Genomic DNA, 19,773 nt, shown 5'->3' with positions numbered 1-19,773 from the left:
TATTTCACCCAGTTCTCTAACTACCCCCTCTCTGGTAACCATCACTTTGTTCTCTATCGTTAAGAATCTGTTTTTTGGTATGTCTTTCCCTTTTTTTCCTTTGTTTTGTTTCTTAAATTCCATATATGAGTAAAATCATATGGTATCTGACTTTTTCTGACTGGCTTATTTCACTTAGCATTATACTTTTTAGATTCATCCATGTTGTTGCAAATTGCAAGATTTCATTCTTTCTTTATGGCTGAATAATATTTTATTGTATATATACAATACATATGCATATATATGTATATACATATATACATATGCATATATACACATATACATATACATATATATATTGCATCTTCCTTATCCATTCATCTATCAGTGGACACTTGGGCTGCTTCCACAGTTTGGCTATTGTAAACAATGCTGCAATAAACATAAGGGTGCATATATCCCTTTGAATTAGTGTTTTTGTAATTATTGTGTAAATACCCAATAGCGCAATTGCTGGATTATAGGGTAGATTTTAATTTTTTGAAATTAAATCCATACGGTCTTCCACAGTGGCTGCACCAGTTTTCATTTCCACTAACAACACACAAGGGTTCCTTATTCTCCACATCCTCACCAACACTTGTTTCTTGAGTTTTTGAATTTAGCCATTCTAACAGGTGCAGGTCTCATGGTTTTGATTTGCATTTCCCTGATAATGTGTGATGTTGAGCATCTTTTCATGTGTCTGTTGGCCATCTGTATGTTTTCTTTGGATACATGTCTGTTCATGTCTTCTATCCATTTTTTAGTTGGATTATTTGTTTTGTTTATGTTGACTTGTATGAGTTCTTTATATATTTTGTATATTAACCCCATCAGATATGCCATTTGCAAATATCTTCTCCATTCAATAGGTTGCCTTTTTGTTTTGTTGATGGTTTCCTTTGCTATGCAAAAGCTTTTCATTTTGATGTAGTCCCAATAGTTGATATTTGCTTTTGTTTCTCTTGCCTAAGGAGACATATTCAGAAAAAAAAAAATGTTCCAAGAGATTATGCCTATGTCTTCTTTTAGGAGTGTTGTGATTTCAAGTCTCACATTTAGGCCTTTAATCCACTTTTAGTATATTTTTGAGTATGATGTAAGAAAGTGGTCCAGTTTTACTCTTTTGCATGTAGCTTTCCAGTTTTCCCAATGCCATTTGTTAAAGAAACTGCCTTTGCCCCTTTGAATATTCTTGCCTCCTTTGTCATAGATTAATTGACCATATAAGTGTGGGTTTATTTCTGGGCTCTCTATCTTATTTCATTAATCTATGTATCTGTATTTTGTGCCAGTAGCATTCTGTTTTGATTACTATAGCTTTGTAATATAATGTGAAGTCTATAAAACCTCCAGTTTTGTTTTTCCTTCTTCTTCAAGACTGCTTTAGCTATTTGAAGACTTTTGTGGTTCTATACAAATTTTAGGATTATTTGTCCTAGTTCTGTGAAAATTGCTGTTGGTATTTTGATAGGGAGTGCATTAAATCTGTAGGTTGCTTTGGGTAGTGCAGACATTTTAACTATATTTGTTCTTCCAATCCATGAGCATGGAATGTCTTTCCATTTCTTTTTGTCATCCTCAGTTTCTTTCATCAATGTTTTATAGTTTTTGGAATGCAGGTTTTCACCTCTTTGGTTAAGTTTATTCCCAGGTATGTTACTATTTTTGGTGCAATTGTAAATGAGATTTTTTTCTTAATTTCTCTTTCTGCTGCTACATTATTAGTGTATAGAAATGCAACAGACTTCTGTACATAGGTTTTGTATCCTGTGACTTTACAAAATTCATTTGTCATTTCTGGTCATTTTTTCATGGAATCTTTAGGGGTTTCTATACATGGTATCATATCATCTGCAAATAGTAAAGTCTTACTTCTCCCTTACCAGTTTGGATGCCTTTTATTTCTTTTTGTTGTCTGATTGCTGTAGCTAAGACTTCCAGTACTTTGTTGAATAAAAATGGTAAGAATGGACATCCTTTTCTTGCTCCTGACCTTAGGGGAAAAGCTCTTAGTTTTTCCCCCATTGAGCATGATGTTCGCTGAGGGTTTTCTATATAAGACTTTTATTATGTTGAGGTATGTTCCTTCTTAACCTACTTCATTGAGGCTTTTATCATGAATGGATTATTGTACTTTGTATCATGGTAGTGCTGGCCCCATAGAATGAATTTGGAAGTTTTCCTTTCTCTTTTATTTTTTTGGAATAGTTTGAGAAGAATAGGTATTAACTCATCTTTAAATGTTTGATAAAATTCCCCTGTGAAGCCATCTGGTCCTGAACTTTTGTTTGCTGGGAGGTTTTTTGTTTTTTGTTTTTTGTTTTTTTACTGATTCCATTTCATTGCCAGTAATTTATCTGTTCAAATTTTCTATTTCTTCCTGCTTTGATAGGTTATATGTTTTAGTATTTTAAAACATTGTAGAAATTTACATTTGAATGAATGGTACAATAATCACTTTATTGAGAATGTCTATAATGCTAAAAATTTGCTTTTAATTTCTATGGATAAAAAGATCTATTTCATTATGAAATTGCTTCCAAAAGATGTGGGAATTGAATTTATACAGACTTACTCTGTAGTTTAGAGGTGATCTCTACTTCAGACTTTTTATGGAAATTGTTTAAAATGTTTTGCTTTGTTTTATATGCCAAACATGTGGTCAAAGCCATTCTATTATGTCCCATCAAGTCACATCTCTAAGAATTACTTTTAATTACAGCTAATTACTACGGTATACCATTTTTTGGCAACAACTTCTTATTTTCTGTTAACCAAATTTTTATTTTTAATTCAAGTTTTAATGTTAGTTTCTGTTCATTTAAATTTCAGAAAATTAATATGGACAATAAAATTATAAAAGCAACCAGCTTTCCTTTCTCCTGAACCTGTTTGTAATTGTTTTGGCTCTGGCCACAATTATTCATTCTACAACCAATATCCATCAATTGCCTACAACGTGTCAAACACTATACTCTACACTAAGCAAATATCGGTATGACTAAGAAGAATATTATCTCATGCCCACTTCTCATATAAGAGGAATGACTGCTACTTGACCAATAACAACCAAAAATAACAGGTTCAATGAAGAAGTGCCTGATAATATGAAATCTCATAAGGGAGAATTCACATTGACTGGGATTTTAGAAAAGGTTCTCTGGAGGAAATTACATTTAAGCTGAGAGCTAATGGTAGTTGTCTTCCAATATTTGTTTTCTCTTTATTCCACCGTTATAGGACTTTACCTGGATACCTAGAGATTCAGAATAAAGACTCATTACTTTCTATGCGGCTAAATGAAGTCAAATTACCAATTTCTGGCAAAGAAAATATGAGTAGAAACAATGTATGGAACTTCTGTTTTGCACCCTTAATGGGAAAAGTATATGATCTTACTTTTATTTCCCTCATGTTCTGCTGTCTGGAATATGACAATGGGACAAGACATCCTGGAGAATGTGAGTAAGGAAAATTCTATGGGGATAGTAAAATAACAAGAAAAGAGGAAATATGAGTAGGATCTCTGATGATATTCAGAGTGTAGCAGCCATATCAACTTAGAAATAAAATTCAGTCTTATCTAAACCACTGTTATTTTTGTTCTCTATTACACACAGTTGGACATATATATTAATACTATCTTGAAACAGGCAAAGTAAACCAGAAGAGGACAGCATTCTAAGCAAATGGACAATAATGCAGAACCCATTCAAGAAACTAAAATTGTTCAACATGATTGGTATAGAAGAAATAGAAAGGGGTAGATTTGTCAAGATGAGGTTACAAAAGTGTCACAGCAGATTGTTGTAGAAATGACCACAAATTTGTTTATGCCTATGGGTATTCATCTAAGCCTAACTATGTGATTTGTCTTGGCTCACTGGACAGCACCAAAAAATGTTAGCAAAGCCTTAAAAAGTGCTTATGCATTAAGTTTTCTCTCTTATGTTTCTCTTTGAACCCTGAGACCACGACCTATGAACAAGTATGGGGGTAGCCTGCCGGAGGATGAGACCATGTGGAGCAGAAATGTATGGTCCCAGCTGAGCCCCCTTAGTTATACCAACCCACCAGTAATGGCCAGACATGTATGTGAGGCTGTATCTAACCCCCAGTAAAGCTGCAAGATGACCTCAAAGATGTGCCAAAATATCCCAGAATAGAAATGCCTAACTAACCTACAGAATTATGGGCAAATAAAATATTTTAAGCTGCTATGTTTTGGGATGGTTTATTACATAGCAAAAACTAACTGATACAAGTATACAGAGTACAGAATATGTGGGCTCTTTCGTTTATTATTCATTCATCCAAAATTTATTAAGCACTACCTATGTATCAGGTAGTGTGCTAAATAGGCACTGGAAATGTACCAGTGTCCAAGACACAAGGTCTCTGCCCTCATGAAGCTTATTGACCATGGTAAGGAATTTGATTTATCATAAGGACAATAAAAAAAAAAAAACTATTAAAAGTCTTTAAAGCCAGGGCTAATTGATTCGATTTGAATTTTTAAAAGATTGCTCTAGGGCACCTGGGTGCCTCAGTCGGTTGGAGCATCTGACTTCAGCTAGGTCACGATCTTGTGGTTGGTGAGTTTGAGCCCCAGATAAGGCTTACTGCTGTCAGCACAGAGCCCACTTCAGATCCTCTGTCCCCCTCTCTCTGCCCCTCCCCCACTTGCACACACACTCTCTCTACCTCTCTCTCTCTCAAAAATAAATAAGCATTAAAAAATACACACACACACAAAGATTGCTCTAGTTACAATGTGGAGAATGGATTCAAAAGAGTAACTACATACACTGAAAGATTACTTAGGATGCCGATGCAATAGCCGGGCAAGGAATAATTAATTGTGACCTACACTAAGATAATACCAGTAGACATAGAGAAGAGAGATTAGTTACTTAAGACATAGAAAGGACAGGATTTGGTAACTGATTAAAAATATGGAGTGAGGGAAAAGGATAGGGTAGCTAGGATAAAACAGGTTTCTAGCTTGAGCAAGTCATCAGGAAATATAGTGCCATTTACTGGGGTACAGAATGTGACAAGTAGGGAAGGTCTATGTAATAAAGATTGTGAATTTGGATTTGAAATGCTCGTGAAATATTAAATTAGAAATGTAAAAAAAGGCACATATGTAATTCTAGAGTGACATGAGACACCCAATCTACACATATAAATTTGGGATTATTTGGCATAGTAATGGAAATTAACTCACAGGAATAGATGAGATTGTGTACAGAGTGGACAGTGAAAATGAGAAGAATGGAGGACTTTGGACAGAATTTGGAGGAATGACAACACTTAATGGTTTAACAGAGAAAGAGAATTTAGCTTTAAAAAGTGCAAAGAAATAGCCAGAATGGGAAGCTGGAATGTGTCCTCATGTGACAAAAAGAAAGATTTTATTTTTAAGAAAAGAATGGTCAACTCTAATGAGTGTTGTTGAGTGGTTAAATTAACTGAGGACTGAAACATTATTTAGATTTAATAACTGGAAGGCCATGGATAAGATTGGCAGAAACCACTTCAAAGGCAGACTGGAGTTGGAAGCCAGAATGGAATGGAGCAGGAAGCTAATGGAAAATAAGGTAAAGGTGACAGTGTACACAACTCTGTCAAGAAGTCATGCTGTGAGGAGGAGAAGAAAGACAAGAATGTGGCTGCAAAGGGAAACATGGGTCAAGGAATAGCTTAAATATTTACATATTTAAGTATCGATGAGAAGAAGCCAATAAAGATGAAGAGGTTGAAGCTATATGTTAAAGTAGGAATGAGATTCAGGTGGAGGATATGATTTTTTTTTTATTTTTTTAACGTTTATTAATTTTTGAAACAGAGACAGAGCATGAACGGGGGAGGGTCAGAGAGAGGGAGACACAGAATCTGAAACAGGCTCCAGGCTCTGAGCTGTCAGCACAGAGCCCGACGCAGGGCTTGAACTCACGGACCGCAAGATCATGACCTGAGCCGAAGTCGGTCACTTAACCGACTGAGCCACCCAGGCGCCCCGAGGATATGATTTTTTATAGAACATAAAACACTTGGTCCAGTGAGAGTGGGGAAAAAGGAAGAGATGGCAGCAGATACAGGAAGATTTGTAAATTTGGTGGCAGGAAGTCAAGAGAAATCCCATATGATGGTTTCTCGTTTTAAGGGGCAGAATATAAAAGACAAATTCTTATGCTGATAATAAAGAGGCTGGGAAGTTGGGGCTTGGAGATCTGAGGAGAGTGAAGAATGTTTGGAATAGTTATTGTGGAAAGTGGGAAAGCAAACTGAGTTGGAAAACCTGATAAAATCACTGAGTGTTGTTGAGAGCCAAGTTGAATTTGTGAGCATGAATTTATAGTAGTGCCATTTGAGTTTAGACTCAGGGGAGAAGGATTATTGGGATTACCTAGGGTTAAAGTCTCTTCTGGTAACTGCAGCCAATAGGCAAAGGGTCAAGGGAATCATTAGCAAGACAGTAGTTGAACTATGGGAGCAAGGAATCTAATCTGAGTAGGACAATGAGAGAAAATAGGAGGAAACTGATACATCAAGAGAAAGAAGAGAGACCAATGGCTTAGAAAGCCAAATGAGGTAAAACAGGCAATGCAGAAATATGTAAGCAGGAAGCCTTGAGGATAGAAGGACAGGCAGACATTAGGGTGACCCCCACGATGCCCACCTTCCAGTACTCACGTTTTTTGTGTGATTCTCTTCCCTTGAGAGTGAGTAGGACCTATGTCTTCCTTCTAACCCAACAGAAAACAGCAAAGGTGACAAAATGTACATGATTAAATGTACATGATTACATTACACAGGACTGTAATGGCTATCTTAAGAGGACACCCTCTTTCCCTTGCTGGCTTTGAAGAAGCAAGCTGCCATGTTGTGAGCTGAACCATGTACCCACATCAAGGTCCATGTGGTAAGTAACTGAAAGTGTCCTCTGGCCATCAGTTAACAAGAAACTGAGGCTTTCAGTCCAACAACCTATAAGAAACTGAAATCTGGATGAGTGGCCAAGATGGTGGAACAGCATGGAAGGTTCTTTTTTCTTTTTTTTTTTCTTTTGCATCTCTTGTCCATGAAATACAGCCATATCAACACTAACAGCCAGATCGACCATCCTGCACACCTAGAGAACTGACTTGATGATTAACACAACAATCTTCACAACCTGAGCCACAGAACTCAGCAGGTACTTGGCACAGAGAGGTGAACTGGGGCAGAGAGAAGCTGTGGAGGGCAGGGAGCTGTTTTTGCTTGCAGAGAGAGGATAGCAGGGGAGACTACGGGAAAAGCACCCCTCTCCAAAGCAGCTGGAGAGAAAAGGGGAAAAGTGGAAACAGCATCAAGGACTGAACAAAACAAGGAGAAAGGAGGAAGGAGAGGGTTTAAATTCCATTAAGACTCTATAAACAGGGGCAGTGCAGAGTCTGAAACTCTGAAGCTTGATACCTGGTGGTGCTCTGGTAGGAAGGGCGAGTCCCCAGGACCAGAGAACGAGGTCCTCAGCGTCCTTGGGTCACAGGCAGAGGCAGTTACCCTGCTGGGAGTATATTTGGTAGAGGCTGTGCACACACCCCACAGGCAAAGGTCCTAGCAGACCCTGGAAAACAACTACATTCACTGGTGCTGGAACAAGGATGTTAAGGGTAGTACCAGATGTGTGTTGTGATTTTCCATAATCCCTGAAACGCTGCTGCTACACAATCACATGAAATTTGTCTGGGGCGGGCTGGCACCCAGCTGCAGTCTCTGGGCATCAGCGGCAGCACAGTCCCACAAAAGTTCCTGGGCGTGGCCAGCACCTGGCCATTGCTCGGTGAGACCCTCCCCCAGAAAGTCTGAGTGGGTCAAAGCCACAGTCCCTCAGAAGTGAGGGGTTAGGAAACACAGCCACATCTGAGATAAAACTCAGGTGGGAGGTGCCGCCTGGCAACCTGACATCTTGGTCACAGACAATGTAAAAGCAGGGAGTGAACAAAAGCTGGAGACAAAGGACGGGTGTGCGATTGCTAATCGGGAAGAACAGAATTCCGATACTAGAGACTGGGTAGCTGGGTGAGGGCATTTTCACCCCTCCCGCACATGCACATATGCACCTACAAGCACCATAACAATTCGTCCCGGTAAGCTAAGCAGCTCTATCTAGTGAGAATGGTGCTGTTACACTAAGTGCCGACCAACTGAGCCAACCTCGCTCTACAGGAACACCACAAGTTTCTCCACCTGCTTAGTTTACAGACTATAAAGTGCTTCACAGTTTGACTCCTAGGGGAAACTGATGTAATTTCAATCGTATTTCAGTCTATTCGCTGGCCCATCTATTCAATTTTTTTTCTTTTTATTTTCTTTTCTTTCTCGTGAATACAGAAAGAAAAAAAATTATTTATATCTTCAATTTTTATTAAAAATACTTTTCTTTAGGGGCGCCTGGGTGGCGCAGTCGGTTAAGCGTCTGACTTCAGCCAGGTCACGATCTCGCGGTCCGTGAGTTCGAGCCCCGCGTCGGGCTCTGGGCTGATGGCTCAGAGCCTGGAGCCTGTTTCCCATTCTGTGTCTCCCTCTCTCTCTGCCCCTCCCCCGTTCATGCTCTGTCTCGCTCTGTCCCAAAAATAAATAAACGTTGAAAAAAAAATTTAAAAAAAAAAAAAAAAAAACTTTTCTTTAATCTTTTTCTACTGTGTTTTTTAATTTTTGTAAAATTTCCAAATTATATTTTACTTCCATCATTTCACTTTATTCTATTTCATTGTATTCATTTTTTCAAATTTCCAAACGTTTTCCATTTTTTCCTTTTTTTTTCCTTTCTTCTTTTTTTATCTTTTCTTTTTTTCTCTAATCTATCAAGCTCCTTTCAACAACCAGACCAAAAAACACCTAGGATCTAGCATCAATTATTTGACTTTTTTGTGTGTGTTGTTTTTAATGTTTTAATTTAATTTTTTTTACTTTATTAATTCCTTTTCTTCCTTCAAAATGATGAAATTAAGGAATTCACGCCAAAAGAAAGAGCGGGAAGAAACGACAGCCAGGGACTTAATCAACACAGATAGAAGCAAGATGTCTGAACCAGAATTTAGAATCACAGTAACAAGAATACTAGCTGGGGTTGAAAATAGATTAGAATCCCTTTCTGTGGGGATAGAAGAAGCAAAAGCTTAGTCAGGATGAAATAAAAACTGCTATAACTGAGCAGCAATCTCGAATGGCTGCCATGGCAGCACAGATGGATGAGGCAGATCAGTGAATCAGTGATATAGAGGAAAAACTTATGGAGAACAAAGAAGCAGAAAAAAAGAGGGAGACTAAGGCAAAAGAACATGATTTAAGAATTAGAAAAATCGGTGGCTCATTAAAAATGAACAGCATCAGAAACATAGGGGTCCCAGAAGATGAAGAGAGAAAAAAAGAGGTAGTAGTGTTATGTAAGTAAATCATAGCTGAAAACTTTCCTAACCTGGGGAAAGATACAGACATCAAAATCCAGGAAATACAGAGGACTCCCATTAGATTCAACAAAAACCAACCATCAACAAGGCATATCATAGTCAAATTCACAAAATACTCAGGTAAGAAAACAATCATGAAAGCAGCAAGGGAAAAAAAGTCCTTAACCTACAAGGTAAGACAGATCAGATCGGCAGCAGACCTATCCACAGAAACTTGGTAGGCCAGAAAGGAGTGGCAGGATATATTCAATGTGCTGAATTGGAAAAATATGCAGCCAAGAATTCTTTATCCAGCAAAGCTGTCATTCAAAATAGGAGAGATAAAAAGTTTCCAGACAAACAAAAATTAAAGGAGTTTGTGACCACTAAACTAGCCCTACAAGAAATTTTAAGGGGGACTCTCTGAGGGGAGAAAAGACAGAAAAAAAAAAAAAAAACCAAAAGCAACAAAGACTAGAAAGGACCAGAGAACACCACCAGAAACTCCAACTCTACAGGCAACATAATGACAATAAATTCATATCTTTCAGTACTCACTCTAAATGTCAAGGGACTAAATGCTCCAATCAAAAGACATTATGTAACAGAATGGATAAGAAAACAAGATCTATGTATATGCTGTTTACAGGAGACTCACTTTAGACCTAAAGACACCTTCAGATTGAAAGTAAGGGGCTAGAGAACCATCTATCATGCTAATGGTCAACAAAAGAAAGCTGGAGTAGCCATACTTATATCAGACAATCTAGATTTTAAAATAAAGACTGTATTAAGAGATGAAGAAGGGCATTATATCATATTAAGGGTTCTATCCCCCAAGAAGACCTAACAATTGCAAACATTTGTGCTCCAAGTGTGATAGCACCCAAATATATAAATGAATTAATCACAAACATAAAGAAACTAATTGATAATAATACCATAATAGTAGGGGACTTCAACACTCCATTTGCAACAATGGACAGATCATCTAAACAGAAAATCAACAAGGAAACAATGGCTTTGAATGACACACTGGACCAGATGAACTTAACAGATATATTCAGAACAATTCATCCTAAAGCAGCAGAATACACATTCTTCTCCAGTGCACATGGAACGTTCTCCAGAATAGATCACATACTGGGACACAAATCAGCCCTCAACAAGTACAAAAAGATTGAGATCATACCATGCATATTTTCAGACCACAACGCTATGAAACTCGAAATCAACCACAAGAAAAAATGTGGAAAGATAACAAATACTTGGAGAGTAAAGGCCATCCTACTAAAGAATGAATGCACTAATCCAGAAGTTAAAGAGGAAATTAAAAAGTACATGGAAGCCAATGAAAATGATAACACCACAGCCCAAAACCTCTGGGATGCAGCAAAGGCAGTCATAAGAGGAAAGTATATACCAATCCAGCCCTTCCTAAAGAAGGAAAAAGGTCTCAGATACACAACCTAACCTTACACCTTGAAGAGCTGGAAAAAGAACAGCAAATAAAACCCCAAACTAGCAGAAGACAGGAAATAATAAAAATTAGAGCATAAATCAATGTTATCAAAACCAAAAAACAAACAAACAAACAAACAGTAGAACAGATCAATGAAACCATAAGCTGATTCTTTGAAAGAATGAACAAAATTATAAACTCCTAGCCAGTTTGATAAAAAAGAAAAAGGAAAGGACCCAAGTAAATAAAATCAAGAATGAAAGAAGAGAGATCACAACCAACACAGCAGAAATACAAACATAAGAGAATATTATGAGTGATTATATGCCAATAAAATGCCAAAGCAATCTACATATTCAATGTAATATCTATCAAAATAACACCAGCATTCTTCACAGAGCTAGAACAAATAATCCTAAAATTTGTATGGAACCAGAAAAGACCCCGAATAGCCAAAGCAATCTTGAAAAAGAAAACCAAAGCAGGAGGCATCACAATCCCAGACTTCAAGCTATACTACAAAGCTGTAATCATCAAGACAGTATGGTACTGGCACAAGAACAGACACTCAGATCAATGGAACAGAATAGAGAACCCAGAAATGGACTCACAAATGTATGGCCAACTAATCTTTGACAAAGCAGGAAACAATATCCAATGGATTAAAGATAGTCTCTTCAGCAAGTGATGCTGGGAACACTGGACAGCAACATGCAGAAAAATGAACCTGAACCACTTTCTTACACAAAATTAATTTCTTATACACAAAATTTCTTATACACAAAAATAAACTCAAAGTGGATGAAAGACTTAAATGTAATACAGGAAGCCATCAAAATCCTTGAGGAGAAAGCAGGCAAAAACCTCTTTGACCTTGGCTGCAGCAACTTCTTACTCAACATGTCTCCAGAGGCAAGGGAAACAAAAGCAAAAATGAACTATTGGGACCTCATTAAAATAAAAAGCTTCTGCACAGTGAAGGAAACAATCAGCAAAATTAAAAGGGAACCGACAGAATAGGAGAAGATATTTGCAAACTGCATATCAGAGAAAGGGTTAGTATGCAAAATGTATAAAGAACTTCTCAAACTCAACCCCCAGAAAACAAATAATCCAGTCAAGAAATGGGCAAAAAACATGAGTCCACTTCTCCAAAGAAGACATCCAGATGGCCAACCGACACATGAAAAAATGCTCAACATCACTCATCATCAGGGAAACACAAATCAAAACCACAATGAGATACCACCTTATACCTGTCAGAATGACTAAATTAATAACTCAGGCAACAACAGATGTTGGCAAGGATGCGGAAAAAGAGGATCTCTTTTGCACTGCTGATGGGAATGCAAACTGGTGCAGCCACTCTGCAAAACAGTATGAAGGTTCCTCAAAAACTTAAAAATAGAGGGGCACCTGGGTGGCTCAGTTGGTTGAGTGTCCGACTTTGGCTCAGGTCATGTTCTCACTCTTTGTGAGTTCATGCCCTGTATCGGGCTCTGTGCTGACAGCTCAGAGCCTGTAGCCTGCTTCGGATTCTGTGTTTCCTTTTCTCTCTACCTCTCTCTCTCTCTCTCTCCCCCCTCCTCAAAAATAAACATTAAAAAAAACCTTAAAAATAGAACTACCCCACGACCCAGCAGGGTCCCTGTAAATGGGATAAATCCCTGTATTTATCCAAGAGATACAGGTATGCTGTTTTGAAAGGGGCACATGCACCCCAATGTTTATAGCAGCACTACCAACAATGGCCAAAGTATGGAAAGAGCCCAAATGTCCACCAATGGATGAATGGAAAAGAAGATGTGGTATATATATATACAATGGAGTATTACTTGGCAATCAAAAAGAATGAAAACTTGCCATTTGCAACTACGTGGGTGGAACTAGAGGGTATTATGCTAAGCAAAATCCGTCAGTCAGAGAGAGACAAATATCGTATGACTTCACTTATAAGAGCACTTTAAGATACAAAACAGATAATGGAGTGCCTGGGTGGCTCAGTCGGTTGGACGACCGACTTCGGCTCAGGTCATAATCTCACGGTCGGTGAGTTCGAGTCCCATGTCAGGCTCTGTGCTGACAGCTCAGGGCCTGTTCAGATTCTGAGTCTCCCTCTCTCTCTGCCCCTCCCCTGCTCATGATCTGTCTGTCTATCTCTTTCAAAAAGGAATAAACGTTTAAAAAAAAAAGATACAAAGCATATGAACATAAGGGAAGGGAAGCAAAAATAATATAAAAACAGGGAGGGGGACAAAACATAAGAGACTCTTAATATGGATAACAAACAGAGGGTTGCTGGAGTAGTTGTGGGAGGAGAGATGGGCTAAATGGGTAAGGGGCATTAGGAATCTACTCCTGAAATCATTGTTGCACTATATGCTAACTTGGATTTAAATTAAAAACAAACAAAAGGAAACAGCTGCATCTTAAACTCACCAAGTTGTGCACATGAAATATGTATAGCTTTTTGTATGTCAATCATTCGTCAATAGAGTGGCTTAAAAAAGAAAGAAAGAAACTGAAATCTGCCAACAACCACCTGAGCTTGAAAACAGATCCTTCCCCAGTCTTGACTTAGTTGAGACTGGAGCCCCAGTCAACACCTTTATAGCAGCACTGAGAGACGCTAAAGCCACGCCTGTACTCTTAACCCATTAAAATGTGAGATAATAAGTGTGTTTTGTTTTAAGCTGCCAAGTTTGTAGTGATATTGTTACAAAGCATATATAATTAATAGAGAGGATGTAGTCAAATAGAGAAATATCAAACCAGAGATGATGACAAAGCACAAGGTGTCATCTCAGGAGAAGATAAAGGTGAAGTGAAGGAAGAGGTGAGTGGAAATAAGGAGAATTAGAGAAACAGGTTGTGTTATTTGTTCCACAATGACTAAGAACATATGCAATGGGCTTCAGACTTTAAAGATACATGATGTAAGCAAGGACCGAGAACTCTTAGGAGTGCACATACAGAGAGATGCGGTCTCAGATTAATAATGAGAAGATAAGCACCATACTAGGACATCTGTGTTTAGGATAAAATGATCATCCCTGGCCAGCTCTTTTGGAAGGACCATAGTAAACTGACTGAAGATTGTCTTTGGACGTGTTTGTGTTTGTACCATAGCTCTGTGATTTAGTAGCTATGCAGCCATGGGAAATTTTTCCCCAGCTGAGTTTTTCTTTTATGTAAAATGTATTTATTTCAGTGCAGGGTTGCTACAATGATTAAATGAGGTGATGATGCAAAACACTTATTGCTGCACCTGGTATAAAGTAAGGACTCAAATACAGCTCTTCCATTCAAGAAACTTTCATTTCACGAAAGTAATTGACCAAATGGATTCAAAGGCTAGAGAGCAATGTCACATAGGTGGTTGAGGAGAGAAAGCTTAGAAAAAAAACAATATGAAAAAAATAGCCACTCATCTGTATAAGTAGATTAGCACAAAAGGAATTGAAAAAATCATTACATCCCAGCAGAGACGAAGAGGAAAATCCTACTTTTTAAAGACATGAGGGGGCGCCTGGGTGGCGCAGTCGGTTAAGCGTCTGACTTCAGCCAGGTCACGATCTCGCGGTCCGTGAGTTCGAGCCCCGCGTCGGGCTCTGGGCTGATGGCTCAGAGCCTGGAGCCTGTTTCCCATTCTGTGTCTCCCTCTCTCTCTGCCCCTCCCCCGTTCATGCTCTGTCTCTCTCTGTCCCAAAAATAAATAAAAAACGTTGAAAAAAAAATTTTTTTAAAGACATGAGATAAGGCTGGATTAAAAATTCACAGAACGTGGGGACCCTGGGTGGCTCAGTTGGTTGAGTGTCTGACTTCGGTTTGGGTCATGATCTCATGGTCCGCGAGTCTGAGCCCTGTGTCAGGCTCTGTGCTGCCAGCTCAGCACATGGAGCCTGCTTCAGATTCTGTGTCTCCCCCCTGCCTCTCTCTGCCCTTCCCCCACTCGTGCTCTGTCTCTCTCTCTCTCTCTCTCTCTCAAAAACTACATGCACATAAAAAATTTTTAATTTACAGAATGCAATGCTGAACTTCAGAAATACGATCTAAATTTTTCCTGAAGAGACACTAAATCAATATCCATACTTCACAAGATGAACACATTTTTAAAAGTGTCTTTTCCTAATGTGAGTGATGACTTCATATGAGGACTACCGCCATCTGTAGTGCTGGACTTTGTGTTGGTTCCACCTACAGAGACTCTCACTTTCTCAGGATGAAAATAAAATTATTCTTCCTCGGGTACACATCAGTCATGTTAACCTACCATTTAAACAATAAATAATGTACATTTTGATGATTAAAATAGAATTATTTTTCATAGGAAAATAAGGTCTAGCTCAGTATGTTTTGAATTCATGCTCCCAAGAATAAACCCACAACTCTCCATTCCTTTACCAAAAGAGAAAAAAAAAAAAAAAACTCATCTGTTTTAAAGGATATGATATCCTGACATTTGGGTTAATTTACACTTAAACTATCCAAACATATTTCAAAAACTCGTGGATATTTGAGCATATATATATTTCAGATATTTTAAATAGAAAAATCACATTTTATGTAAGGTAAGCAAACCAAAACACCAAAAGATTGAATCTTGTGGAATCTATGGTCTTAAGAAATACAAATAGATTTTAAAGTTGAAAAGCTTTCTTTTTTATCCAACATTTATTCTAAATTTATGCATGTAAAAATATCTGTAATGTCTACAAAATGCCCAGGTGTTTATAATTATTAATACATGAAAATGTTTGCAGAACTTCATGCCCTTGGCCAGGACATAAAATTTAGACATATTTCCAACAAAAGAACTGTAGAATTTCTTTGATGAGTAAACCACTCATTCTGAAAATAAAAGGATACGTGCAATTCATGAGTTTTAGAATAAGGCCAAATTTGTGGTCTCAAACCACCCCACACAAATAATTTTTTAACTATATCACATTCTATCAGATTTTGATATATTGTTGCCTTAGATGTAATGATTTTTTGGCCCTAAAATTTAAATGCTAAGTTTTTGGTTTAGTCAGAACATTCTTTTACAGATATATTTGTCCCTGTCCAGACCAATAACCACAAGGCTACTGCAAATCCACACTTCAAACTACACGAGAAAGGGTTCTATAACATAAATTTTCTCCAGGAAAATTATTTATAAGGTAAATAATGTTTTAAATGTTTATTTGAAAATGTTTAAATGATCACATATTTAAGTTTGATTTAATTAGATTCATATTGTACCTATCTTTCATATTTTCAAAGAAATGTTTTTGCCAGATTGTCAAATTGTCAAAATTGTACATAGCCTAGTATCTTTGAGGATTAGTTCTTCATCTTGATTAAAGTAGCCTGTTTTGAATAAATAAATCTTAGTATTTTTACATTACTCTTGAATTAAACACATCTAAAAACAGAGCATGTTTTCATTCAATCACTAGTACATGTTGATTTGCATATGTTGTTTTGGTGGCTTAGTTGCCAAACATTTAGTTAAATGATAAATAGATACTCATTGAGGAATTAAACTTTCCTACAGGGTGGTCTTGATATGAGTCAAGCCAGAAAATTAATGCTCAGTTTCCAAAACACCTAATGCACACTAAAATAATTAATTCTATAGCTGTGTGGGCTTTCAATTCTCTGAATTTATAATGTCTTCCATATTTTATTGATTGTTTAGATAGTTAAGGTATTACACTTTGTCACATCATTTATGTAGGGCTGAGATACAAATGAGTTAATTTACTTGATGTAATCATTAATTACTGAATCATCTCAGTTGCAATCATTTTGTTTATGAGGTAATTTCATGATGTAGACTGTTTTCCATTATTTTATAATTAAGTACCATTTCTGAACACCCTCTGGTCCCATTAGCTCGCCCTTCCATTTCCATCAAAGGAAAATGTATTAGCAAATTATACCACTGCAGCTGATTCAGGTATTATAAGCAATTGACATTTACTAAAGAAAAACTCTAGCATATACTATAAAAATAACAGTTTAAGTCACTACCATTGAACAAAACTTTTTAAAAAGTAATTTTGAATTGGAGCACCTGGGTGGCTTAGGCAGTTGAGTGTCTGACTTCAGCTCAGGTCATGATCTTGAGGTTGATGAGTTTGAGCCCTGCGTCAGGCTCTGTGCTGACAGCTCAGAGCCTGGAGCCTGCTTGGATTCTGAGTCTCTCTCTGTCTCTCTCTCTCTCTCTCTCTGCCCCTCCCCCGCTCACACTCTGTCTCTCTGTCTCAAAAATAAACGTTAAAAAAATTTAAGTTTGAATTGACAACACTCAATTCTGAGAGACACAACTTCTAGCCATCATGAGAAATCTACACAAAAGACTCCTGTTGCAGGCACCCAGGGGTCTCCATTCTAATTTAGTCCCTCTCACTGAGACCTCCAGTTAATGAGCAGAGACCAAATCATTGAGTCCAGGATTTTCAATGGCACATCAGCAAAGTCTTGGAGCCTCAAAGACACATATTAGATGTGGAGCTGGCCACACAAAAGAGGCTAGACAATAATGGCAGGCCACAGTCCCTGCTGCTGTGGCCAAGTGCAGTGAATGTTGCGGATAGACTCCATCTGATTCCGACACGATTCCACCATTCCGTCAATGATTTGGACATGATAACAGACCAGTTGTACATATTTAGAAAAGGCCAACTATCTGTAAAGAAATTCATGTAAACGTCATCTGCTAATTGGTGTTTCTGCCCTTAGGGAATTTATATATAGCAATAAAATTTTATTCAGTTGAGGACCCACAACTATATGGGCAACCACCTTCAACAAAGCAGGAAAGAATATCCAATGGAAAAAAGACAGTCTCTTCAACAAATGGTGTTGGGAAAACTGGATGGCAACATGCCGAAGAATAAAACTGGACCACTTTCTTACATTCTACATTTATTAGAAAAATAAATTCAAAATGGATAAAAGACCTAAATGTGAGACAGGAAACCATCAAAATCATAGAAGAGACACAGGCAGCAACCTCTTTGACCTCAGCTACAGCAACTTCTTACTAGACACATTGCCAAAGGCAAGGGAAACAAAAGCAAACATGAACTATTGGGACTTTACCAAGATAAGTTTCTGCACGGTGAAGGAAACAAGCAACAAAACTAAAAAGCAGCCTACATAATGGGAGAACATATTTGAAAATGACATATCTGATAAAGGTTTAGTATCCAAAGTCTATAAAGAACTTATCAAACTGAACACCTAAGAAACAAATAACCCAGTTAAGAAATGTGCAGAAGACATGATTAGACATTTTTTCAAGGAAGACATACAGATAGCTAATAGACACATGAAAAGATGCTCAACATTGCTCATCATCAGGGAAATACAAATCAAACCATGATGAGATACCACCTCACACCTGTCAGAATGACTAAAATGAACAACACAAGAAATGGCAGGTGTTGACGAGGATGTGGAGAAAGGGAAACCCTCTTGCACTGCTGGTGAGAATGCAAACTCATGCAGCCACTCTGGAGAACAGTATGGAGGTTCCTCAAAAAACTAAAATTAGAACTACCCTACAATCTACCAATCACATGATTGGTATTTACCCAAAGGATACAAAAATACAGATTCAAAGGGGTATATGCATTGGGGACCCCAATGTTTCTAGCAGCATTATCGGCAATAGCCAAAGTATGGGGAGAGTACAAATGTCCATCGACTGATGAATACATAAAGATGTGGTATACATATACAATGGAATATTACTCAGCCATCAAAAAGAATGAAATCTTGTCATTTGCAATGATGTGGATGGAGTTAGAATATATTATGCTAAGCGAAATAAGTCAGAGAAAGAAAAATACCATATGATTTCACTAATATGTGGAATTTAAGAAACAAAACAGATGAACATATGGGAAGATGGGGGAGGGAAGAGAGGGAAACAAACCACAAGAGTCTCTTAACAATAGAGAACAAACTAAGGGTTAATGGAAGGAGGTGGATGGGAGATGGGCTAGATAGTGATGGGCATTAAGGAGGGCACTTGCTGTGATGAGCACTGGGTGTTGTATGTAAGCGATGAATCACTGAATTCCACTCCTGAAACCAATATTGCACTGTATGTTAGCTAATTAAAATTTAAATTAAAAACATTAAAATTTTATTCAGTTGAATTGAATAAATAAATATAATGTGTAATGAGTAAGAAATAAAGCCTAATTAATGTGTGGTTTTTAAAAGCTGTTTTATGATAAATTATATACAGCAAAATAATTACAATGAATTATGAATAAATTAAATATAAATGGAATATAAAGGGAATAGGAACAGGAGTTAAACATGAGTTTGTATATCTTTACCACAGATTTTATATTTTATTCTGAATTCACTAAAATCCACTGAAGAACTTTATCCAGGGAGTCACATGACATGATTTGTAGCATACAAACATCCATTTAGTGGCAGTAGGTATAATGGTGTCAAGTTGGGGAAAAGAAATTACAAGTGTGAAGACCTTAAGAAATTGTTGCTATAAATCTGTTAAGAAATGATAGGTTCCTAATAAATAATAGACCTAGGCAATACTCATCAATAGCTGTTAAAACCATTAGATGAAAGGTTATTGGGAATTTTTTAATGGATGGATTATTATGATAACACACTAACCCACTGAAAACTGGTATATTATATGCCCCCTGAAATGATGAAATAGAAGCCATCTACAGAGCATTCTTACAAAAATTGTAATCAAGCTTCCAGATCTAAATATGAGTTTATAGAAAATACAGAGATAGAGAAACACCTTAAAGACACCGTGAGGATATAATCAGGAAAATCCACAGTGTGGGAAATTCTATAGGA

The sequence above is a fragment of the Lynx canadensis genome, chromosome B1 (genome assembly GCF_007474595.2).
Source record: "Lynx canadensis isolate LIC74 chromosome B1, mLynCan4.pri.v2, whole genome shotgun sequence".
In the NCBI taxonomy this organism is placed as follows: domain Eukaryota; kingdom Metazoa; phylum Chordata; class Mammalia; order Carnivora; family Felidae; genus Lynx; species Lynx canadensis.
Note: the sequence above shows the minus strand (reverse complement) of the source record.